This window comes from Callionymus lyra, chromosome 7, assembly GCF_982586985.1.
Source record: "Callionymus lyra chromosome 7, fCalLyr1.hap1.1, whole genome shotgun sequence".
Classification (NCBI taxonomy): Eukaryota; Metazoa; Chordata; class Actinopteri; order Syngnathiformes; family Callionymidae; genus Callionymus; species Callionymus lyra.
Genome location: NC_141824.1, coordinates 29,320,478 through 29,347,271, shown reverse-complemented (window position 1 = coordinate 29,347,271; position 26,794 = coordinate 29,320,478). Strand labels below are relative to the sequence as shown.

The following is a 26,794-nucleotide window of genomic DNA, read 5'->3' as shown; positions in this document are numbered from 1 at the left end:
GGATCAAATGTCATCAAGCTCACGCGCCGCCAGCCCTCACCGCTTTTTTTTTACTGCAGAAATATAAATTATTTATGTATCGGCAGCAGATTGCTCAAATCATCTGTGACTTCTTTTGTTCCAGTGAAATGTTAGGCAAGTAAAAACCTGAATCCTCTAAGACTTGAGTCACTCATGCAGGTAATCAGTCTGACTTTATTCTAATATTCAGCCTTTCATGATGTTATGAATTGAAATCAAAATGATTTTTTTCACCTTAATATATGATTTATAAGTCATTGAACACCTGGTTCATGAATGTTGCATTGGACCGCCAGACACATGCAGCCTGTATTTACATGGCCCTCGCTAAGAAAGAACGAAACAATAAACCCGATTATGAACAAAACTGTCCCACAACTATTATCCTTGCTGTTTAAATGATCCTTTTCTAATTCATGAATTAGATTTCATTACTTTGTGTGCCTGTACAGCTTTCTCTTGACATTTCATAAATGATTATCTTTTGACTTACTATCTTTTCATCTTGACCTAGATTCTTCTTTGTAATAAAATAAATGATTTGCCTAAAAGAGCATTATAGCATATTCACATATATGTTATTAACAACACAACAATTCTCAATCTAAATGTAAAAATAAATAAAATAATTATTTCACACTTCACGAACATCTTACGCAGCTTATATTTAAAACCTCAAGGCATAATTACGCATTTTAAGTATTTTCAATCATGTTAAGGCTTCTTTTTTCTTTTCTTTTTTTTTATTCATTCTCACAAATGTCACATTGCATAATGCGACCCCACCAGTAAATGTTATTTCACTGAATTGAAATATGTCCAATATCACATCTAGGAAATTACATGATTGCAATATGCAATAAGTAGAAAAAACAATTTAACAGTAAAGCTACACCGTTTGCAGCGTTTCTCAAGGAAAAGCAGTTATTTGTCTGGTTATTCTGAGCTTGCATGAGGGAGACACACAGAGACCTGTTAGCTCAGATTGTCTAAATATATGTGTTTTTTTTTGCGTGGTTATTTCTGTGAAATCTTCAATATCCATGGAAACAGTATCACCTCAAAGAGAAATCACCCGTAGAATTTATAATGAAGTGTGGAGAAGCCGCAGTCTCTTCTCAAAGTGCTTTGTAAAACCATGTGTGAAAGTACAGGCCAGGATGCATTTGCACTTCTCTATTAGCCTCTCTGACCAGCCACAAGGCTAAAACCAACAGTTTAAGGGCAGGGCCACTCTGCTATTACAAACCCGTTCAATAACACAACAAATAAAGACACATATTTGGTCCAGGGCCATTGGGTTGAAATGTGGTTTGGTAAGTCCAGTTTTATTCAGACTATTTTATATATATCTCTGCAGAAAATGTGGCGCAGTTTGCTAAAAAACATTATATTCGTCATCTAAAAAACACAGTATAGAGAACCTTGTGCTTCAAACATGAACAATTTTGATCAGTGGCAGACAATAAAATGTGAAATGTAACTTCTTTTCACATATTAGAGTAATGTTCAGTAGGAATTTATGACGCATCATCAACCAACTTTTGGTGATGTAGAAAGAAAATTGACAGTATTGTATATAAGTTAAATGTTCAGAGATTAAGTGAGGTAAAGAAGAGAAAGCAGATAGGGCCGAATGGGTGGATAAGAATAATGGTAATAAGGGTAATCTGTGATACAAGAGTAGAGCACAATGGCTGAGTGAAAACACTTTGCAGCTAAATGTGGACAAAACTGAAACTCTGGTGATTGCTCCTGATGATAAGGTTCCAGGGTTGAGTCATTACTTGGGTGACTTAGGTCAGTCTGTCAAACTGAGCATGATAAACCTGGGTGTTGTATTTGATAAAGACATGTCTCTTGTTCAACACTGCAGAAAACTGACCAGAAACTGTTTCCTTCAACTGAGAAAAATCTCTAAACTTGGGAAAATGTTGTCACAACATGATCTGGAGCTTGTAATCCATGCGTTTGTCTTCTCGCCTAGACTATTGTAACAGTTTGTTTTCATGTCTTAACAACAAGGAGCTGTCTCGCCTGCAGTTGATTCAGAACTCTGCAGCGGGAATTCTGACCCGCTCAAGTAGAAGAACTCACATTTCTCCGATGCTTAAAACTCTTCACTGGCTTCCAGTTTCTTTCAGGATCAACTTTAAAATTCTGGTTCTTACTCTCAGAACTATTCATGGTCAGGCTCCTCCTTACATCAGTGATCTGATCCAGCCCTGCATCCCAGCTCGGGCTCTGAGGTCTGTGGATCAGAATCTACTTATGGTTCCACGCACACGGTTCAGGACCAGAGGAGAGAAATCATTCCAGACTGTTGCTCCTAAGCTTTGGAACGATCTTCCTCTCTCTTTGCACTTGATGGGAGTCTACTGACTCCTTCAAGAAACATCTTAAGAGGTTTTTATTTGTTCAGGCTTTTCCTTTATTTCCTTGAACTCCTGTTGTGTTATCAGTTGTATCTTGCCCTTTAAATTGTATACTTTATTGAATATTGTTTTAATTGTTTAAGCGTTTGTGACCCTGGTCTGGAAAAGCGCTCTACAAATAAAAATGAATTACTTACTTACATTATTAAGACATTATATTAAGACAGAAAAGATTTTGTGAAATGGTAATAAGCTAGGTTCTTGTAGGAATTAATTTCTAAAAATTACATACTAATAACCTTTACAAGTTATACCTTAATTAAATCTAAATTATTTACAGATGCCCCAAAGGCAATAACTTTTAATTAACTAAATCTTTAGCAAATATACAACAACCTGCCAACAGCATGGTCTTTCAGCATTTACAAATGAAGTTGCAACACACCGTCCTTTTGCTGTCAGAATTTTTTACTCACATTCCTTTTCATTGCTTCACCCTGGCTTCATTAAGGTTTATAACTACAAGCAGGGCCCCACGTCGCCCCTTGATTCTTAGCTAGAGTAAAATGAAACCTTTATACTACTCTAGTGAGAGCAGCCATGATGTAGGGTCTATAGCGACTGAAGAAGCAGAGAAGTGTCAGGTAAAAATACTAATACTGTAGCGATGTAGTAATGAATAACGAAGAGTTCTCTTATTTAAGTAAAAAACTCTGTTGCGCACAGATGGTGAGTTATGCAAAAATATATTTGTGACATGTAAGGGGCAGCAATGAGCATTTTCTACCATCTCTATATTCTTATTTTTTATAGATTAACTGATGTGTTAATTTAAGTGTCTCTTAACTTTATATTGGAGCTCCATTGTACTCACCTGTATTTTTTTGTTTATACAAAACTCTCTTTTAATTGAAATATTTAAATGGGAAAATTAACTTGACCCATTTTTCTGGAGATGAATTCCTGTTCACCATTATCACACCCACTCTGTTGTGATTGGTCAATCATCAAGGCTTGTCACCGACAATCCCGAAAGTCTGAACCTCCAAGATACACGCTGTATAAACAAAGCGGGGGATGATTACAGCTGGCTGGAGGAGGAGTGAAGCCATTATTACGTCAAAATGGACTATCCTCTCGTAACCTCTCATTCATCAAGAATTTAGAAGGGGGAGATTTTTATAAAGTAATTACTTCAATACAAAATCATGATAAGGGAATGACTGCATCTTGGAGAGGAAGACTTCAACATTTGAAACATGTGAGTGAGTCAGGAAAGTTGAATTTTCACATGAGTTTCCCTCTAGCTTTTAAAATATATGAGTTAAAACATGTTGTGTACTTACCATAATGCTAAAATAGATAATAAGTTAAATAGTGTATTATACTTAACTCATCCAAGGGAACAAAACACATAATATCTTACATCAGTTGTGCAGGGAACGTAAGCTGCTACCTTCTACGATGAACTGCCTGCTAAACTGTCTAACTGCATGATCGCATTTGTCAAGCAGGTTAACCAACGTTGTTAGTTTCGTCAGATTCCAAACGATTGTGTTTCATCACTGCCTCCACTGAGCTAGTTTAAAAGGCAGCATATGCTTCTTTCACTGTGCCCACACAGTTGGCAAGCTGACCATTACCAGTACCTGTAGGGCGGCCAGCGTCACCCCGAGAGACGAGTGTGCTCCAGACAAAGGGAATAACCCCAGGCAAAGTAGAAGCCTGTTTAGTGGGATGCTGAGAACGGCCGCTGCAGAGGTGTAAAAACGCTGGGCAATAAATCGTGAAGGTATTTTACTACGCTATAATATTTACCAGAATGTTGCTTCTTCTTCCCTTCAGATGGGAAATCTCATTGTGGTGCTGTGACTGTGGTGACAGTGAGCAATAATGGAAGTTGCCCGGGAGAATCACATCACATAATATACGCTCTAATAATTGCTCTGGTTGTGCAGCTATATTTTCTTTCCCTTCAAAAAACAATAAAAACAAATAGCTATCCAAGACGGAGGGTTTGCATGAGGATAATCTGCAGGCCTGCAGAAGAGCCGGGTTTGAGAAGAAGATGCAGTTAGTCATTCCACTATGAAACGTGACACAGAATTCAAGCTGCTCTTAGAATATTGCTTGAATAAAACTCAGCTGTCTGAAGACAAGTGAAGCAGCACCACCTAGCCATGAGAACAAGTCAGCAAGTTTTTTTTGCGTTACTGTACCGTCCTCCTGGTCCATATTTTGAGTTCTTATTTTGAGTTCTTGCCCGGCCTGGTGAAGTTAGAAATGTTAGAGACATTAACATTCGTGTGGATCTAGCTAACGATAGCTTGGTTAACTACCATATTTGAAACAAATGGCCTCTTTTGAGTGTTTACCTGAACCAAATTACTGCTTCAACACCACCAAGTGGAGCCTATCCCAGTTTTTTTGGGTGAGAGGTGAGGGACACTGAGAACATGTCGCCAGTCTATTGCAGAGAAAAATCAAAATAAGCTCTTTTGAGAATGACCTTAAATTTAAAAAAAATAATGTTTTCTCATTATATTATATTTATTAATTGATACTAAATCATGCAATCCTCCCATGGGACAACAAAAATGGTCACAGGAAACTTTTGAATCTGTTTATGATCGTTTGAAGTATATATTTTGAATAGCAACGCTGTTTTTAAACAAGTTTTCAGAGGGGTCAACACAAAGACATGGAGATGACCACCTTGTCAAGGATCACTTTCTTACAATTCCCGATGAGTCATCAGGGATTGTCTGTTGCTCATGATCTGATTCTCTCCCACTGAGACCTTCTCTCCGCATCTCCTCCCACACTGTCCAGGCTACTATTTATAGACCGAGTCATGCTCAGCACATTTTGCCAAAGCACATAAATAATCAGAAGTTACGGGAGCTTGAGTTTCATCTAATCAGGCAAATTCTATAAACCCTCTCTCAGGGTGGCGTTTGTTCAGCATTTTTTTTTTTTTTTTTTTGCCATCCCTTTCATCCTTGAGAGGAGAGTCGTTAATGTATTCATAAAGATGTAAACATGGGACTGTCTGCAGTAATGGCTCCTGTCCTAATGTCTGTATTGATTGAACTGAACAATATTGATGAAGGAGTGTAAACCCCTTCTGAGCAGCTGAGCAGCTCATTTAATTTCCTTTCTCTAATTGATAGACCAGCTACTTTTGACAAGCCTAACCTGAAAACACACTGACAATTCCAGTTATATATACACACACATCACATAGAAATATATATCGTATATAGTTGTGTTTTCTCTCAGAATTTTTAAGAACTAAGTATGAAGAGGATTGTGAAGCGATTTAAGAACTAAACCTAAAGAGCTCAAACATCAGATCTTTAAACATTAGGTATTTGTTTGTTTTAATTGCCAGCAGACATGTCAAAACTGTCAATTAGCTTAAAGGTCACAGAAAGTAAAATGTTTTTGAAGGTTTGAAAAACAAAAAAAATGAGAACAGAACAAGCTTGAGGGTCTTCTAAGATGCAGATTCAACTTGGCTGCCTGACATTAGAAGTGTTAAATGGTTGGATAAATTCTTTACCAATTGAGACGCATTCAGTCTGTTCTGAAAAAAAAAGTCACCATAGCATCTACAGATGGGATTAAACCCGAGGGCCTTCTGTCAGAGTTAAAAATTAAATGTTAAAAGTGTGGTGCTGAGAGTTGATGGTATTTCGTTGTGTTTGCAGTAAAAGTCAAACTATGCAAATCAGTGTAAAATGACATTTTTTATCAAATCAAACCTAAAAATAGAAACAGCTTGACTTTTATCCGAGATGATGGGCCATAAAAAAGTTAAAACACAAGCTTTGATTAGAGGTGTGTCTACTCAACAAAACAAATCTGTTTGCTGTTAAGTCAAACCTTTTACACTCACTTTATGTAGCTCTCAGACTGACTTCACATCCAACCCATGCTTTATGAAATCTTAATAATCATCCAGGACTGACTGCTGGGTCCAAAAGCCCATACGGTAACGTAACATGAGATGAAATTCAATGAAACTTTAATGAATGCCATGAAGAAACTGAACTGCTGCAGCAGCACATATTGATAGAATGTAATAAGAACATCCAATATTGTGCAGCTTTCAAGTGTCTGGTGTCATCTCCCTTTGCCAGCTGACAATTCATTCCGGGGTCAGGTACCATATGATATAGAACTGGTAACTTATCTGCTGTGAATGAACCAAAATAATTTACAGATTGAAGTAAAAATCAAAATAATTTTCAAAAATGAAACATCTGAAAACACTTCAGCACTTTGTACGTGTGTGTTGTGCGAGTGAGTTCCACAAATCTGTCACCTGCTGAATATTTATCAATGATATGTTTAATGCATTATAATTATAAGGTTAAATTATGGAAGTAAATCAGTGTAGATCGACACTCTCTGATTTCCTAGTCGTCAATAATGGCTTTCATAGTGCATACAGTCTACTCCACACAGTAAGCGCTCGTGATATTTCCCCGGAGTACTTCTGGAGTACCTCCGGTTTAGCAGGGTTTTTTTTTGCAACATTCCCACTTGAAAAGTACTGACTGCTGTTTTCATTTTGTAATTTTTATTCTCAAGGACATGCTGGGGGTGGGGGTTGAACACCAAATTATTTTAGAGAAACTTCCACTTCTGCTCTTGATGTTAGAAGCAATCACACAGCAAGTTTACTTTAGCATTATTGGACTTGAGTTCTTCTGATTTCGTGTAGGAGGAGCAGGCTTTAACAACAGTGAACTTCCTCTCCGGTAACTTTAGAGCACAGAGCACCATATTTCACAGTCTGAGCTTCATCTTGTTCTCCAAAGGATTTTTCATGCAACTTTCAGTTCAATGGGAAGAAATTGTGTGTAAGCCTCCGAGAAACACACCCAAGTCAGAAAGAATTGATATTTTCATGCAGCTCAATTAACTCCTGGAGGAAACTCTCTTGGGTCAATAAAACAGTTTCACTTCTGCCAAGTTCGTTGATTAATAACTTAGCAAAGCCACATTACTGAGGTGCATAGATGTCTTGCTACTTTCAGTTGAAGGAAAACAGGCATTAGGAAATAAGAAATCTTTGCTGCTGTTCTCTTCCAGAAAGCAAAATAAATGAGGCAAAAGTTTACTGTATCTGAATGTTGACTGACAGAAGCTGGTTTGTGTTGCTTTTATCTGCCATCATCTTGGATTGTTACACAGGTTTCTTCTCTGGGGGGTTGAATGTGCGGGCGAAAATATTCTGAACCATTTAAAAATAAAATGATGATATGAAACTAGACTATCACAAGATGCTACTCTATATGCTAAAATTACCCTCACATAAAGATAGATGGACAGACTCTTTAATCTTATGGTAATGTTTTTCAATTAAAGTATTTTTCAGCCCATGACTTACATTTTTTTTCTTTTTGCTCAGTAGTTTTAACAAGTGTGTGCTTGTATTAAACGGTCATCTTGGACAGGGTGAAAGCCTGGCTACTTGTAGAGGCCATGTTATGATACCCCTTCATCATTTCATCCATAAGTGGAGGCAAATTATTCACTTTCAACATTGGCCTGACGTCTCCCTCTTTTTGAGATCCATAGGCACGACAGCATGGTTGCTATTAAACAGAGTTGTCATGCTCACTACACTTGTATCATGACACTGACTAATAATAGCACGCTGACAGTTGCTATGCGAACCATAGTGTGCGAGTAAGACACCGAAACTGTCACCTTCTCTCAGACTTTGACAGAGTATTGACATCTAAGAAGATTTAGAAAGGGGATTACGTGAATTAAGTATGCATGTCCTCCAAGTGTAAAGACGTGTTCTATTTGGATGAAAGCTGATGTCGTGCAAATGGTACAAAACTGACTACCACTTCACACCGCTTGAAAATCCCATCAAAGCAGACAACTCTTAACATCCCTAACTCTCCTCTGTCAATTCCTTTATCAGAATTTGCCAGCACGGAGGATGAATTCCTTTTTTTTTGCATTTGAAAGGTCTTTTCCACAAGTCTGAAAACAAGCAACGTGAATCAAGTAAAACATTTATCACAGATAAGATTGTGTGTATGTGTGTGTGTTTGCATATGTATGTCCGTGTGAGTATGTGTGTGTATAAATGGACACTAGGGCCTTGTGGGTCGGTACTAATCACACATTAGTTCACATTTACTCTGTTATCAATGTATGTAATATGGTCACAGCCAAGCTTTCTCTTAAGAGCATTCTCATTTCAATCTCTATCATTATTTATTATTATTATTTCAGGTGCTTCAGCGGCAAAACACCAGTAGTTACAAATATAGAAAATAATAGAGATTTAAATAAGACATTATGAAGTGAAAACTTGTTGGTGAATTAGTATAGTCTCATTTGTGGTGGTGTTATTTGACACACCTTGATCTTGTTCCTATACAACATTATGTCTTCAGGAAGATGTTACTTTGCTGATTCTTTATAAAAATGTTGAAGTTATCATCTTCATCCTCAAATATCCTATTGGCCGTGGATCATAGCTATTTTTATCTAGTATTGAGTCGGTGAACATCACCTTGCTTGGGAAAACTGCGTAGATCTATAACTGTGGGATGGTGTCAGTGTGAGTAAACGACAGAATCTACTCTTCGCTCTCAACATCGTCGACAAGATTGCGAGGAAGTGCAATGAAAGTCAGCGAGGGCACCATGAAATGAGAGTGCAGCCAGACAAGATTGTTTTGCTCAGAAATTGCTGTGAAATGTCAATCAAAAATATTTTGCCCTTCAGTACAGGTGGAGTGAAAAGATAGAGAATGAGTTCCAAGTGGATAATTAGATACTGTACTTTTAAGCTGATTACAATTTGAGTCTATGTGTAGTAAGAAGGTTAAAAAATAATTAATATTATCATACTACTTTAAATGTATATAAAACTCTTAAATTAAAGTATATTTAATTGAAGCAAATAAGGGATCAAGCTAACAACACAAGCTCATAGAAAAAATAATGGACTAAAGAGCCCAGACGTGAGACGAATGGAGTGATATGCAATTAAGACAAAAGAGGTTATTTGGAGTCAAGGGTCAGATCTCACATGGAGGAGTTTTATTTAATGCAATACAATAGTGAAAACACATTTGTCTGCACTCCATCCATGGTTTATTATATACGTATTATGTCTTAATATTACATTCAGCCATTCAATATAGATATTAATGTGCAGTAATTGTAGGCATGAGTTCCATGGAATCCTGGTGAAGTAATGAATTATAAATGCACACTCTTGGAAAAAAGCCTAATGCCATTAAATGTAGCACAGACCATAGCTTGTCACTGGTTTAGGACATTTGTTTCTGTTGCATTTAAGATTACTGTCTTATAGATTATTTAAAAAGGAATCAGATTTCCTAAAAAATTAATATAGGACTGTGACTCTTCCAGTTTAATTAGTTAACTATGGAAATTAGCTGAACACAAAAAACTCTATATGAATCCAGCTTGTTGCAAAAGAACCAGCCTAGAGATCCTGCCTCATCACCGTTTTTTATGAGATGTATTTTCATGCACTTAAAATTATTTTTTTGTTGGTACTGCTATTTACTTTTTTTGATTTTATCTTAAAGGCCGGTTAGTATTGAAGGGTAACTCATGTGAGCCACACAACTTTCCTGACATTACAAATGTTGAAGTTTCCTCTCCAAGATGCGGTAAGTATCTTCTCATCATGACCATGATTTGAACTTATTATTTTATAAAGGTCTCCTCCCTCTTAAATCTCAGCGAACGAGATGTTTTGAGAGTTATGGCGTTATAATGTTTTTCACTACTCCTCCAGCCAGGTATAATCACGCCCTGCTTTGTTTATACAAAGAGTCCCTTGGAGGTGGAGACTTCTGGGATTGATTAAATGTGGTGACAAAACTGCTTGACCAATCACAACAGAGTGAGTGTGTGTGCTTAGGGTAAACAAGATTCAAACGACAAAAAACAAGTGTTTTCAGTGGGCGAGGCTTAAGTCCATTTTCTAAGGTAAATATTTCAATGAAAAGAGAGTTTTTTTATGAACAGACACATACTGATGAGTGCAATAGAGGTCCAAGATCTAAGGGACACTCAAGTCGATACGTTAGTTGCCCTTTAATAATGGCAACATTAAACGGGTCTGCAATGCAAAAAGGACCCCTGCCTTACAAGGCATTCATAATTTATTCCAGCGGTCAGAGGTAATGCTTGTGCCCCTCAGCACCGTCGCTCTGTCCTCGTGACTGCTCAGCCACAATCTGAGCATTGACTAATAACTCAAGTTAACAACCGCAGCCTTGACGGATCTCAGTGACGACCCTCTATCAGTGGACTAGTTGACACGCGTAATTAGGAGTAAATGAATATCTCGTGAGAAAATGTGCAGATCGGAGTATAGCGACGATGGAATCATTCAGGGTCATTCCTCATGTCCTGGGGACATACGTTTACAAGAATATAGTCTTTAAGACATGTACAGTCCCATATCTGTTTGCAGAGTAAAAAAATGTCGGAAATGCTGCAAAAAAGAGCATGGTCACCCAAACTGGTCCTGAGGCTCCGGTGAGGAGGCCTCACGTGGTTCTGTTGACATCTTTGCTAATATTTCCTCCCTGTCGCTCAGAACTGGCAACACGGACAAACTGGCAATGGCCTTAATCTTGGAGCTGATATAAGCTGGTTTTAATTAACTGGCCAGCACTGCCTGATTCAGTCAGCCAGAAGCCTTCATTTAAGCAACACAAAGAAACACTTGTTTCCGATTTTCTGCAATTCAGGTCTCAAATTGAACATTGATTAAGTTCATATCTTCCTTCTGCTTATTTTACACAATAAAAAATGCTGTTCAGTGATGAATATGATTTGAATCAGCTGGAACTCTCAGCAGGAAGAAATCATTTGAAACATTTTTAAAAAATGTGCATGTTTTGATGAATATATTCAATCATGCAGTGTTTACTACATCCGTTGATGAACTTTGAAAATTCAAAGAAAAGATTGTTTAGATAATAAAATTATATATTTTAAACAATATATGTGTGTGTATTTATATGAAAACATTATTGTAACCATGAAATAAAAGATAAATATCAACTAAAACATTAGATTACTTGAGTCAACTTAACTTCTCATTCTGCATTTTTAATACACTTTTATTGCCTACTTTAGGTACAAGACTTTACAGCCCAATTTTGCGATCTAACCATTTTTTCGAGTGTCTACAAAGGAGCCCAAATTCACTGTGAAATCCCTCAGCAGATGAGACAGATTCTCGGTAAGACATCACCATGAATAATGTAATAGATATCCAAAGTGCAGTAGACGACCCTTCCCCCATGAAAATGTGTCTAGTAGTAGAGTGTGGAGAGCTTGAGTGGCCCCACGCGACCCAGGGGCTCCTTTTTTTCGGTCCCATGCCTGGTTTTAATGGGGGAAATGGGTCAGGATGGGCATCTGGTGTTAAAATCTGTGCCAAATTAAGTACATCACACTGACAGGAGGGAAAGTAGTCGAAATTAACCAAGGGAGGTGGACCAGGCAAGATGGGTTTTGTCAATTTTTCAGTACAAATGTTCAGCGAAGGTAAAGACCCAGGTGATGATGAGAATTATATTTAACAAGGATATAACACACTTTTCCTTTTTGAAAAGTTAATATTTCTGACAAGAGGCAGATCAAACACACACAAATCTATAACCTCAATCAAACCATTAAACTTTACTTTACTGTACTGGCAGTTAACATTAACCCTAATTGGTAAAAACTATGAAAAAAACAACAACAATAAAACATGTTTAACATGGAATTTAACTTTTTGTTTACATTTCTCACGTATGATGTCAACTTTTGATATGGATTTAATTGTTCCAGTTGCTTACAGGATTAGAAATTTGATTGACAGTTGTGTGGAATTATAGCATATTCATAACTATATTGTGTGATTAAGCTTGAGAATTTTGAAACACCATCATAAAGTCTATTTGAAATGATAACCAGGACTAGTAACCCATTCAATATCCTTTGTTTCTCAAATGTTGGTAGATGGAGGAATTAGCAAGCTAAGGTGCCTCTGAAGATAGTAAATGGAAATATAAAATTTTAATTTTTTTTTAAAATATATTACTACTCCAAACATTAAACTAGATTGTTTCCCATCCTGCTGTGTCCATGTAACCATGCATGATTGATTATGATTCAGTTGTTGCATTGTGTTGCGGCATTAACTGTTCAATCTAAATGGCTTATACATTTAAGAAGGTTTTTTTTCGTTGACGTTTTTTAAAATAGTCAACAGTAGATGCTTGCAGGTTTAGAATTTATAGTTTGTGGCAACAATTTTATCAGGCAACAGACTGTTACCCTTGTGTTGTCTCTGGTTTGATAAACGACAACCACTGCATATGTATATGTACAAGTCATGTCAAAGGAGAACAAAGCCAAACTGTAACTATAGCATCTCACATCACAATTCTCTTGATTTCATAGCTATGTGAGTTAGTCTCTCTTTGTCAGCATCTTTTTAAAAGTCTTGGGAGCTATGTGAGATTGAAAAATAAAATTGCCTCTGCTTGTGGGAATATTCAGCACATAATAAGGCTGAGTCATAAAATAAATTGTGCAAATTTCAAAAGGTTCAAAAAGGTAAGTGGACGAAGGCATCAGAACAAAGAATACTAAATGTTGTGCATATCTTCACAGGAGAATAATGTATCCTCATTGTAGACACATCCTTATCTCCGAGAGCTGCGTATCCCAGAGACGTTATAACATGAATTAGTGCCCTCTGACCAGACTTCTACAGTATCTTCAGAGGCCTTTAAAGCGCTTAATCACTCAATCAAGAATGATTGATGAGAACCTAGACTGTCAATGAGGTGGATGCGGTTGTTGGACAGGTTTGTGGTGGTTTGCCCACAATACAACCAAACTAATTTTTTTAAATCAATTTATGTTTCAGAAATACAAAGTTGAATCCTTGTTCTAAAATTGAGTTCACATTCAAGAATGGATTGTCTCTATAAAGGCAATAATGCAAGACATAATTTTTCGAAAAAAGGGGACCCGGAAGAAGAAAACTAATGTGTTTAAGGTATCCCTTGTATTGTTCTGGGTCAAGGTAAAACACAACAACTTTTTTTTTGGGCCTCCAGTTACCTTGACTCATAGATAACACAAGGGATACCAAAAATACATTTGTTTCAGGCCTCAAAGTCATCTTGACCTTGAGATAACAGAAGTGATAAAGATAAATGAGCATTTTTCAGCTCCTTGGATTGCTGTTTAATAATATGAATGCTATAATGTCTACTGAATCATTATTGCTTTCCAATGTGATGTTGCAAAGAGTTTGAGCATCTTCCGAAACCATTCATTATTTATGACAGTGTCCTCTTCACATTTGAATAAATGCAACAACTAATGAGGTACAGGTTGCTGTAGGCATCCTGACCGGGCGGGTGAAAAACAAGGACACACTACACAGAAGTGCTCAATATTAATTTGTCATCATTTACATTTTGGTCAGAGGGAGAGAGAGCGATAAAAATCCAATTATACAACCCAATCTATGTTTGATCCCTTGTGGGAATGAGCAGTGGAACATGACTCAAGCAGCGTAGTTCAAGATAGGAGTCACTGAAGTTAATCCCATTATGAAGGATGGAAAAAATACAGTTGCAGGCACAGATACGTATATGGAAAAATCGGATCAGGGATGTTAAAATCAACCAAGTGAGGTCTGGGTGAATCTTTGGTTAAATAGATTAACCACTCAAGCCAGCATGGTTAACATGAAGGATGTCAACGCTTTAGTAACGCAGGATTGTTCTCCACTCTTAAGGATTGAATCTCAAAGGTTCCTGCAGTCACGGCCTGCAGACTCGCGGCGGATTCGTCAAGCCGATGACGGGGGAGTTTGACTGGTAGAACACACCATGCCATGACTCACAGTTTGGAGCAAGCTCTGGCAGGATTTGTCACCATAATGGGAACAGCGTCTGTATATGTGTGTGCTGCATGTGTGCGAGAGCACAGGATGTCTGTGAGCATGCAACTATAAGTGTGATGAGATGGTGTTGACTCTCAGGAAACAGAAACTGGCTAGGAGGAGGAGAGTTGCTTTGACAAGTGTGTGATGCATGATGCTGTGACGGCAGCAGCTATCACAGAGGAGCGGCCTGTCTAAGACCGATAACCCGGACGAGTTTACAGCAAATCATTTCATGCTAATTCAACCCTACAACATGAACGGACAGAGGCTTAGCAGAAATTCCATGGAGCTGTTTATTATGTTATACGAGGGAACATGAAGGGTAATCCCGATATTTGATTATGGAATTGTTTTCGACAATTATGAAAAATGCATAATAATTATTGGTCAATATCCACAAGAGTCCATCAATCTGCAGTTCATGGTGTGTCTGCTTGAGGCTGGTTGCAGAAAGAACTGAAGTCAAATATAAACCCAGCCCACTCTTTTTACAATGTTAAAAACAGCCTTTAACACTGAATTAAATATCGACATACTACATAATAATCCCCAATGGATTACTTTTGATTATTTTCTCAGTTTTCCTTGTTTGCATTATTAGGGGAGTGGTTGACTTGATTGACAAGTGAGAGTGGTTATCCCCACAGCCTCAACTAATTGGGTGCAATGTAATCAATAGTAAGTAATCATCAATAAAAGTCAATAATATTTCAACCAGGCGAAGACTGGCCAAGCACTTCAAACATGGCTGCAACTGTAGTTAGGCTTCACAAATTGTGGATCGGTAACATTTTGATTATTTAACATTTATATGACCACAGCCATCAACCAATGGCACCACCACATTTAAACTGCAACGTGGTGTTTAAATTCTCAATGGCTGAAATGTCTTTCTTTTCTTTATTTATTTCATTGATTGTTTTTGTATTTGCTTAATTCTTTGGCTGCCAAAATTGATATTATTACGATTAGAAATAGAAATCCTTCATCTAGCCAATCCGGTCTTATTCCTCCTTCGCCTGGAGCCAGAACACATTTCCCTCATTTGTTATCATTTATGTAATTTTTACTAAGATAAAACAATCCTTCAGGAAAAACTTCATCACACATGCAGCCAAAACTCATTTTACAAGCCAGATAAATTCACAGCAGGGGGGGACAGCCTAGTTTGCGACTGCGCAGCATTTCTACTTTTAGTGGACACCAACAGTAAGAATTGGATAGTTAACGTGGTATGGGAATAGTGGGTCAGGTCAAAAGGAAAAGCAGATGCAGGAGAATGTTTGACACTGACTTGTATTTTCCTCCCGTGGTATTGTGTCTAAAACATGGTTTTATATTTGCTATGTTTATTGAAAGAGCACCAATAGAATCTCCAAAGAATATATGTTGGTCAGACAGCAGGCAAGTATGTAAGTAAGTAATTTATATTTGTAGAGCGCTTTTCCAGACCAGGGTCACAAAGCGCTTCAACAATCAAAAAAATGCTAAACAATACTAAAATACAGCTAAAAGGTCGAGACAACACCGAGACCAACACAGGAGTCTCAGAAAATCAAGGAAAAGCCTGCACGAATAGAAGTGTCATAAGATGGTCTTGAAGGAGTCAGTAGACTCCATCAAACGCAGAGAGAGAGGAAGATCGTTCCAAAGCTAAGGAGCAAGGATTTCTCTCCTCTGGTCCTGAACCATGTGCAAAGAACCATCTCATGTTCACTGATGGATAGTAGATACAGGAGTACTAATGACACTAAGTGATTAGATCTAGATCCTCTTTGGAGGTAAAACAGGAGGAATTTTGATTACATCTAAAGAAGACGGATAAAAGCAGAGGTGAAGTGCTAGGTTAGAGGCTTCATAGCCAAGTTGAGCTTATTCTGGAGTACATCCAGGGCTTTACTCGACTCCCCCTTCTGACGGAATTGTGCTAACCCAGACAGAAACTGATAAAGACAAGGTTGAGGTTCACGCTGACACATAATCTCAGAGTTATGGTGTGAATTTGGGGTCGGAAAGGATGGATTAATGGTGGACAGGTGGGGATGAAAGATGAAGCACATGAGGTTGTGAGCTGCAATACAACAACTTTAGCTTTATATCAACCTTTTGCAATCTGTGTAAACCACTTTTGTTTTTTGTGATTGGTGGTTTGAAATCAATTTACATAAAGCTAAAGGCAAAAAGTAAAGTGGTGATAGAACATGTCAGTATACATGCATTAATAATCAAGGTATTCAAATAACAATTACCAAAAAACAGCTATTTTGAAAACACAAAAAGTACTCACCTAAATGTGCTCTGACTCCACCCCGACTCTTGAAATCTGTAGGCAGAAAATTCAATTTAAATAAAAGATGAAAGCACATGTCAAAAGTATGTTGTTACTGATTGTGACAAACTTGACAGTTTATTAACTTTTTTTTATCGAAAAAGAACGAAACGAAAAAATAAGCTATATTGCTTACTTTGTTAAGAGTTACCTTGGTTTGGGCTGTAGCTAAAGGAGAATGAGACAGCTACTCTTTTTTAACATCTCCAGAGACCCGATTTGTATTCAAGTTATAAAGCCCTTCAGTGCTTTCACTGGACTCAAACTGCTCATCGTGCTCCAGGGAAGAGTGAAGTAATCGTTGCCAACAAAGCATTATCGGGCAGCTGGACTTTGGGCTCAGTGAGATTGTTCCAAACTTCAACTACGAATGGGTTGGCTGAGTGGTGAAATTTCCGTCAATTACTGGCAAGGACATGATGAATAATAGTGATGGAAGTTAGTAAAATAAATTGAAGCACAAATTCCATTAAAATAAAGATAATAATAAAGAATCGGGCCTATTATTTACAGAAATATATAAGAATATATAGGACACTACAAAAAAAATCTATGTTGTGTTTACACTTGCAATAAAATATTCTTATTCTGATTCTAAAATTAAAGAATGACATTTAACCTGAAAGGACATTAACTGAAACTGTCATGATATCTCTGATAAATAAAAAAAACCCAAAAGAACTAATGAAACCTTTCAAGACATTGTGTTTTCAATAGAAGCTTCATCTAAAATGTCTCTTTAACAAGGGGACCAGAAAAGGACATTCAAGTATGCATTACATGCTGGCACAACTTAAACACTGTTATATCATATATCATAAAACAGCCTTATTAGACCAGTAAGCGACCAGATTTACAAAGCAGAAACAAATAGTGGCAGTAGACGTTATCAGGAAAACATTCTGGACAATAATGCGGAGCAAATGTGAGTTTTAGTAAATTAACTGTAAAACAGAAGCACCAGTCAGACAGCAAATGTCCAGTCATTGAACTGCTGTTCCATCTTGTGCAGGTCAGAAAGCGCTGTGTGCTCGGACCATTAGACGGAGCCGACAGTAAAAGTAATTAACAAAGACGTGTGTGATTTCCCCTGGCTCACCATCTACCTACAGTCAATGGAAACATGTATAGTTCAACAATGGCTCGGAGGTTTTACAAGCTTGATATGATTTTGCTGTAAATTATTGCCAAGGATTATCGGCTCTATTATTTGCTTTACTCATCGATTCACTGTCACTCTGGAACAATATCTGTGCTCTTGGCCTGATCCTACTGACTACACAAGCCTACACAGGAAGTGATGAAGCCACAGACTAGAGACTGCTTACAAATTGCATAACATCCTCCCACTGTGGGAAGTTCTCGCCAAATTATTGTGGCAGTAGCAAATGTTTGCAGTCCAGGAAGTGTCCATTGAGAAAGCTAATGGTTGGAAAAACAACAAACTCATCATTGACACTGTGTCAATGGCCAAATACTTGAATATGACAAATCCTACAAGAAAAACTAAAAAAATAATTGTTAACCGTCAATGACCTGGCCCGCCAAGATCTTGGACATTTGATAAATGACTTCACATGACTTAATATGGCATTATTTGTGTTTTCTTGTCAGTGGTCAGCAAGTCAGCCTCCTCACTTTTGACTGTTCTTCATTATCTTGTCACACGTATCCTCTTCATGTCTTCAATAACCACATACTCATTGGTCATCTTCACTCATCTCTTTTTGTTATTCACCACAATTTCTTAAATTCATCATCTGACATCTCCCAGAATTGTCTAGGGGAGATGTGCCTCTGATATACTCTATTCTTCACGACACAATCCTCTGAATTTTGTTTTGACTTGCATTAATAAGTTTCCATCACCAAAAATAATGTCACTTCCTTCCAAAACCAATTTCTTTCGTTCATTAAAGAGGTTTCTTTTTCCAAATAACTATACCATGTTAAACATTGCCAATTGAACGTAATATTCCACTTGACAGCTACAATATGTGTTGTCAAGACACAGAAAAGGGAAAATATTTAGTAAAATTAGTTTTTATTAATCATTACAAGAGAAATTTGTCTCCAACAGTGTTTCATATCGACCCTTGAGGTAAATAAAAATAGCTCCTTTTCTGGTGTTCTACAGGCCAACACATAAAAGAGTTGTGATGCTGAGAAGGTTTTAGTTGTTGTAGATATCCAAAGTGTGATACTTAAGTATAATTATCCAAAGGGTTTAACATTTGAAAAATAATTTGTTTTCAAGAGGTTCATAGATTGAGAAGGTAATCTGTAACACCATTACAACTTCCTCATAGTCATGTACTGTCAATTTTGTTTTTTAAATAAATCGATATAATCAAAGAAAAAAATAGGAGTTAGGGGAAAGATTACATAAACATTCCATTAAAACTCAACTGAATCATAAATGACCCCATTATTTGTTTTTATATAGCAAGTTATGCAAAGCATATAAAAAAGTTTCCATGTAAAACAAAGAGAAAATGTTACCATGCTCCAGGTATATTGAAGTTATGTGTGAGAGTGGGCAGCCAGTGATTACAAATGAGCCACTATATTTTCCTTTTGGGAATAAAGAGTCAAATAAGAATGATGTAAAGCCTGTGAATCAGCCCCCTGAACTGTGAGGTGACTTGAGCAGCCATAGTCAGTAAATTTAGTTTTATTTACTCCATGGTCAGGCTGCTGCTGCTGCTGCCTCTGCAAGTATTCATGCTTGATAAATTACACTGTATACTGAATTGGCTCCATACTTAATAAATCCCCGATACTCCCTTGAAATTTGAGTACTTTCACTGGACCATAGCCATTTTTATACAATGCCTTCAAGGCGGGTCGGCTAAAAATTATATGACATGTTTTGTTGGATGATTGCGCAATGCTTGACCTGGGGGGTGGGACCCGACAGCCAGGACAAATGTATTACTGACCTTCAATAAAGAGGACAGTAAGCTCAAGTACTTGAACATAATCCAATAGGTCAAATCTAAGAAAAATATAAGTGAGGTCTCATTAGCGTTAAGAAAATGTCAACGCCGATATTTACCAATGGGAATGATCAAAAGGCCGAGTCTGGTGCGCCTGCCAAATCCCCATGAGATTGACTTCGCAGCTCACTTTGAATTTATGTTCTCGGCCAGAAGTGGCCCTCTGAAGACGACTGTAAAGAGATGAAAGTTGGCGTCTGTCTGCTGGGGAATGAGGATTTCTCGGCCACAATCGGGGAGGGTAGAAACGGCTGAGACTAGGAAACACAGAACGATCCCCATCTTTGACATTTGCTTTACTGCAGACTCCAGAGAGCTGTTGAATATTCAAACACACATTCATATACTGCCACAGTATATGAATGATGTATAGATAGATGTTTTCTTTGTGTGTGTACACAGAACACAGTGGATTTTATTAATAGAATGACCAGTGGGCCTGTATGCTATGTATGTAACCTTACATGATGTCACACTTTCTTGAGACATGGATACGATTTGTTATGTATGGATTTATGTTTTAGGTTAGGTTAGGTAGAACTATATGAAAAAAGATGTTTAAAAAGATCATGTGATAACAAAACATGGACCTGAACTCTCTAATTTACATTTATGTTCCCAAACTGTTAAAAAATATCACATCTTTTGATGAAGAGATAGTAAGTAAGTAGTAAGTAATATTTTTTTGTAATGACCAGGGTCGCACTTAAACAATCCAAACAATCCACAGTTAAAATACCTTTTTAAAAGCTCAACACAACATAGACACAAACACAGCTGCCCCAAAAAAATTAGGAAAAAGCCTGCATAAATAAGAATGTCTTAAGATGTTTCTTGAAAGAGTCAGTAGTTCCATCAAGAGAAGATGGAGAGGAAGATCGTTCCAAAGCTTAGGAGCAACAGCCTGGAAGGATTTCTCTCCTCTGGTCCTGAACCGTGTGCGAGGAACCATCAGTAGATTCTGATCCACAGACCTCAGAACCCGAGCTGGGGTGTAAGGCTGGGTCACTGATGAAAGGTGGAGCCTGACCATAAACACCTCTGAAAGTAAAATTAAGTTCTGATGCCCCCTATGAGGAGCACATTCGATTTTTAACCAATATTTGAAATACTGAAATAATTTGGCTGGTATTTTTTATTACTTTTCCCACGCACATTTATAGATCTGTAGTGACAAGCGACACCAGGGAACCCTCTAGCAGTAAATTAAAAAGTGTGACAGACGTTAGGAAAGATTATGCTGAAGAAGACACTAGTTTTGATTAGAATTTTTTGTGCATCATAGAAACCGTCATCATGGAAAACACGCAAAAAGTATATGGTGCAGCTTTCAAGTGAAGAGCAAGTGAATGTGCCTCAAGATGTGTTTAATTTTTCTTCTGTTAAATTAAAACAACAACAAAAACCTTTACCTTAATCTCTCATGTTATAACCAGACGTGCGCTGTAGGCTTGATATGGCAACAGGCAACAGCGGTGACGCACAATGTGTCTTTCTGTGGTGAAAGGTCTTCGACCGTACATCTCAACTGCCTTTCCTTATTTGCGTGATATTACCCAGAAATAGACACATTAGTGGGACGGAGAAATCCTAAGAGCCATAGGCCGCTCGAGCGGGTGCAAAGTAGTTGCACTTCATCCGTGAAGTTAATGGATTTATTAACAAAGTCCTTTGATTGAGATTGAATACTGATGTCACTACTGTTTATTTGTAACAATAGAAACCTTCGGTTTATAGTCAGGTAGGCTTAATTAATAATTAATAATTAGGAAAATGTTGTCACAACATGATCTGGAGCCATGAGTTTGTGTCTTCTCGTCTAGACTATTGCAACAGTCTGTTTTCATGTCTTAAAAAGAAGGAGCGGAAAACGAGAATTCTGATCCGCTAGAAGAACTCACTCCGATCCTGAAAACTCTTCATTGGCTGCCAGTTTCTTTCAGGATCAACTTTAACATTCAGGTTCTTACTTTCAGATCTATTCATGGTCAGGCTCCTTACATCAGTGATCTGATCCAGCCTTACACCCCAGCTCGGGCTTTGAGGTCTGTGGATCAGAATCTACTGATGGTTCCTGAACATGCTTCTGGACCAGAGGAGAGAAATCCATCCAGGCTTTTGCTCCTAAGCTTTGGAACGATCTTTATAAACGATGAAGCCATCACAAAATTGTGGACCCAGATGGTATCATTGGAAATCCATTTATCCATTTAACAGTTATTTTGCAGAATACATGGCAGATTATACCAAATATGTCATAGTTCTGACATCACTTTATTATTTTGAGCGTTATTTTTCCAGGACTTTTTGTTGACAGAAGAGGGGAAGCAGCAGCTGCGGACAATCTGGCAATTATGGAGCGGTGCTGAAAAGAACCTGGGTTCCCTGAACGCATCATCAGTGGATCTCGTCAAATGACCTGGTAACTTCCTGATGACTACTTAGACCTTTTGGAATACTTCCTAGTACTACCTGGACAAATTCTCCTGCATTGTCAGCGCTTTTTGTTGGTAATTCTAGTTTTCTGATTTTGTTTTTCCTCTCGTTCGTCTCCAGTGCCAGTGACTGTCTGCAGCCTGCACCCTCCTCAGTTCCTGTTCGTTTCTTCGTTTTCCCCGTTTGGATCGTCGGATCAGCGACTACGCTTTTGGATTTAGAAGTTTTATCTGAAGGAAATGCTTAACTCACATTAAAGAGAAAAAGGTCTGAGTTGATTCTCAATGTATCTCTGCTTTTTCCACATTTCCTACCAGAGATTTGCCATGGCAACTAATCTGATAATTAGACATTGTCTATTATCAGTATACAAATGGTGTCAGTGGAAGGATGGTTGTGTTAAGAAATCATTGCCTGGTTTCAGAAACGTTACAGCTTATCTAAAATTACACATTTTCTTAAATTCTGTTTTCAAAAACTAGTTTACAACAAGGACAAGCTACATCGATTATCGCTCTGTTTTCGGGATTGTGTAACAACAAACCTTCACTCAGATGATTGTGGCACACAGCACATGTTCTCAGACTCTGTGCGGCATCTCCACATAGTAAGTCACACTTTAAAAAGGCTTGGCAGCAGTTAAGTTAGTGATGACTCTATGTGTCGACACCGCTCAGATCAAAACAACAGTCTCTTCTCTCTGTTTAAGAAGCAGTAACATCCTCCAGACCGAGAATAGACAAAAATAACTCAACAGGGAAATTAGCAGACAGGAATCTATGAAGACTTTAAATTGCAGCCTGCTTTAAATGAACGACACAAAGGACAAAGATTGAGGATGAGAGACAATCAACATAAGTATTCATAGGGTCTGAGGGGAACATAGCAGCAGTCTTTGGATTGTCAGTCAAGAGTCTGATTAATGACGGTTGTGTAGTTTGGAGGTGGTATAATCCTCTGCCCTCAGCAGATTCCTCTTCAACAAATCAGTATTTATAAAATCACAAACTATAGCTGCAGACAGTTCCAACCGTAAAGGAAACAAATCAGAAAATTGCATACAAAGATTATCCCATGGGTTTTCTGTTCATGTACGCAAATGCAGAATACTGGTGAGATAAAAGACCATTGTCTATCTTTGTTTCCAGATTAAAGCTGCTGTTGAGTCTCTTTCAGAGCAATGGCTTGTACAATACCGCACTCATTCTACAAATCCTGTGCCTTTGCATGTGGTCGATTTTATATAAGTCCTTAGAGACGTAAAGGTGTTTCAAAATGTATTTAAAATAGTTTAATGTAATCTGTTTTATAAACATCATACAAAACTGAGAACAAGAGGGACAACTAGAAAGAGCAAGACATGGCGGGCAACAGATTAGCCAAATAAAGTGTTTATTGTAAGTAAGTAAGTAAGTAATATTTATTTATATAGCGCTTTTCGAGACCAGGCTGTTCCATTTAAATGCAGAAGCTTTCATGCAAGATATTGCAATCCGGACATCTTTAAGTGACCTGAAGCCTTTCTTTCGATTGAATCAAGGAGGAATACTTTTCCTCAACCTTTAACAAAAATCGTAGGACCATGAGAATGTAGTTTCTGGATACATTATTGGTGAATGTGGGAACATTCATTAGTGACTGGACTGATTGTCTATAATTAAAGAGGGAACTGATTCCAAATCTTTCATGTACATTTAACATGGATGGGGGTGCATGGAAAGAAAGTGAAGGACAACTTTCCCTTCAATTGGAAACTATTCTTGTGAAGACTGGAGCTCTTGCCTTGGATAGAAGATCCCAAGGCCATCAAAAATGTCCTCCTCACGACACAAAATAATGATGTCCGTAAACATCCTGAAAAGAAGCCGTACGTACTCCTCCAATTCATCAAGTGTATCCTTGCCGGTCAGGTCTGTAATCGGACCTTGACAACTACAGACCCGATGACCTCGATGTGTTACAGCATTGTTGTTTTTTAAAGAGCAACACTTAACATGCTCCGTTTAACTCTCACAAGAAGAAATAATCATACAGTAAATTGCCAAATGTTAAAGAAAATTGTTATCTAACCTTGGTTGTAAGCATACATTATTCATCTTGCCATTGTTGTATGTAATAAAATATTAATCTCATCTGAATGCTCACATTATTAAGAACAAATGGGCACACCAGGACTCCTTCATTTAGCTAAGCCCTGAATTTGTATCACAGATTTGTTTATAACCACTGTGCAGCTGTCAATGCTGATGAATGTCGATGTGATTTCATTTGGCACATTCTCTTTTTTGGAGGAGCAGCGAAAGGCAAGTCAATTCATAAATACTTATTCACTATATATTTATATATTTGTTACAAGATTTCTATATCATGACAAAATAAATAAATAAAATAAATAAAAGTCAAGATTACAAACATTTCCCTGCACTAACCTGCATCTCTCCTTCTGCTGTTCTGACTTCATAATTGCTCTGAAGATATCATCTAACCGTATTGATCCACTCTACTTTCTGTCAGGGATAAGCTGCTCTCAACTCAGCATTAGCTGCTTTTCTTCAGTCTCTTTACAATAGAGAGCTCCATGATTCCTCAAAAATGGAATAAAATCAATCGCTATATACTGACTGCTTGTTGCAAACGATCCAAATCATAATTTTGTTTCAGTTTAGACTTGTCTCGGCATGTATTTTAATTTTGCCCCAGGAGTTCAAATGCATCAATTTAAACCTCAAATGAAATGCTAATTTAAAGTTCATTCCAAATGACTGTGTCATGAGTCACAAAGATGACAGTGTTGAAGCCTTTAAAGTGTGTTTAACATTGACGCCCTAAAAAACAGTTTTTATTTGGCCATAAACACACCAACGCAAAATAAATCTTAAGAAAAGGAAAATGACTTTGCACCTGACATGAAAAACTAACATTTTATCATATTGTCAGGCAGACATCACTAAATGATGTGGGGCTGCCACTAAGATTGATGGACATTGTTAAGCGTCATGTATCAGATCTTTTCTGGTTCTCTTGGATCTGTCGTCAGCCTTTGACACAGTTGATCACCAGATCCTGCTGAGAAGACTAAGGGATGAAGTGGGACTGTCTGGTTCTGTGTTAGAATGGTTCTCATCTTACCTTTCTGGGCGCAGTTTTAGTGTATCTGCCAATCAAATGAGGTCTGAATCGGCAGATCTGTTGTGTGGAGTCCCTCAAGGTTCTGTTCTGGGTCCTTTATTGTTTTTGCTGTACTTGATTCCCCTTGGTAAAATCATTCAGAGATTTCCAGATGTTTCTTATCACATTTTTGCTGATGACATCCAGCTCTACTGCTCTTTTGACCCAACTGAGCCCCAAAGGCTGAACAGCTTAGTCAATTGTTTGCTAGAAATCAAACAATGGCTGAGTGAAAACACTTTACAGCTTAATGTGGACAAAACTGAAACTCTGGTGATTGCTCCTGATGATACGATTCCAGGGTTGAGTCAGTACTTGGGTGACTTAGGTCAGTCTGTCAAACTGAGCCTGAGAAACCTGGGTGTTGTATTTGATAAAGACATGTCTCTTGTTCAACACTGTAGAAAACTGACCAGAAACTGTTTCCTTCAACTGAGAAAAATCTCTAAACTTAGGAAAATGCTGTCACAACATGATCTGGAGCTTGTAATCCATGCGTTTGTTTCTTCTCGTCTGGACTATTGTAACAGTTTGTTTTCATGTCTTAACAAGAAGGAGCTGTCTCGCCTGCAGTTGATTCAGAACTCTGCAGCGAGAATTCTGACCCGCTCTAGTAGAAGAACTCACATTTCTCCGGTCCTTAAAACTCTTCACTGGCTTCCAGTTTCTTTCAGGATCAACTTTAAAATTCTGGTTCTTACTTTCAGAGCTATTCATGTTCAGGCTCCTCCTTACATCACTGATCTGATCCAGCCTTACACCCCAGCTCGGGCTCTGAGGTCTGTGGATCAGAATCTACTTATGGTTCCACGCACACGGCTCAGGACCAGAGGAGAGAAATCTTTTCAGGCTGTTGCTCCTAAGCTTTGGAACAATCTTCCTCTCTCTTTGCGCTTGATGGAGTCTACTGACTCCTTTAAGAAACATCTTAAGACGTTTCTATTTGTTCAGGCTTTTCCTTGAATTTCTCGAACTCCTGTGTTGTTCTCGGTGTTGTCTTGATCTTTGTAGTATGTACTGTTTTGAGTATTGTTTTGATTGTTAAAGCGCTTTGTGACCCTGGTCTCGAAAAGCGCTATATAAATATATATTACTTACTTACTTACTTACTTACTTTTCTTAGAAAAAGGACTGCCTTAAGTGAATATTGATGAACATAAAATGATCTAAAATCTTTGTTTTAAACCAGTCAAGGTCTAATAATGATTTATTGTTAGGCGTGAATATCTTCATAGGCAGGTTATACTTTTAGAAACAAGCTTATGAGACAAAGTCATGGCCATTTACTATTAAATAAAGCCCTCCACATCAATCACAAGTATTCACTCTGGTTAGTACCAACTGTTTACTAGATATTTCAAAATGAAATCTGTAAAATTAAATGATTTTTACCTTCACCCAGAGACAATACAAGGGATACCACAAACCAATTTGTTTTCTGGCCTCCAGCTCACCTTGACCCTGAGACAACACAAGGG

The 26,794-nt window shown here is 37.7% G+C and overlaps 1 protein-coding gene across 1 annotated transcript in view; it reads right to left on the bottom strand.

The window, feature by feature from the left end:
• The window catches only part of lrfn1 (leucine rich repeat and fibronectin type III domain containing 1), a 158,103-nt gene that overhangs the window by 80,260 nt on the left and 51,049 nt on the right, over positions 1–26,794 (bottom strand). The window contains exon 3 of the mRNA XM_087795773.1: positions 16,672–16,707. The gene's annotated coding sequence lies outside the window, so the exon portion shown is untranslated. The remainder of the gene's footprint in view (positions 1–16,671; positions 16,708–26,794) is intronic.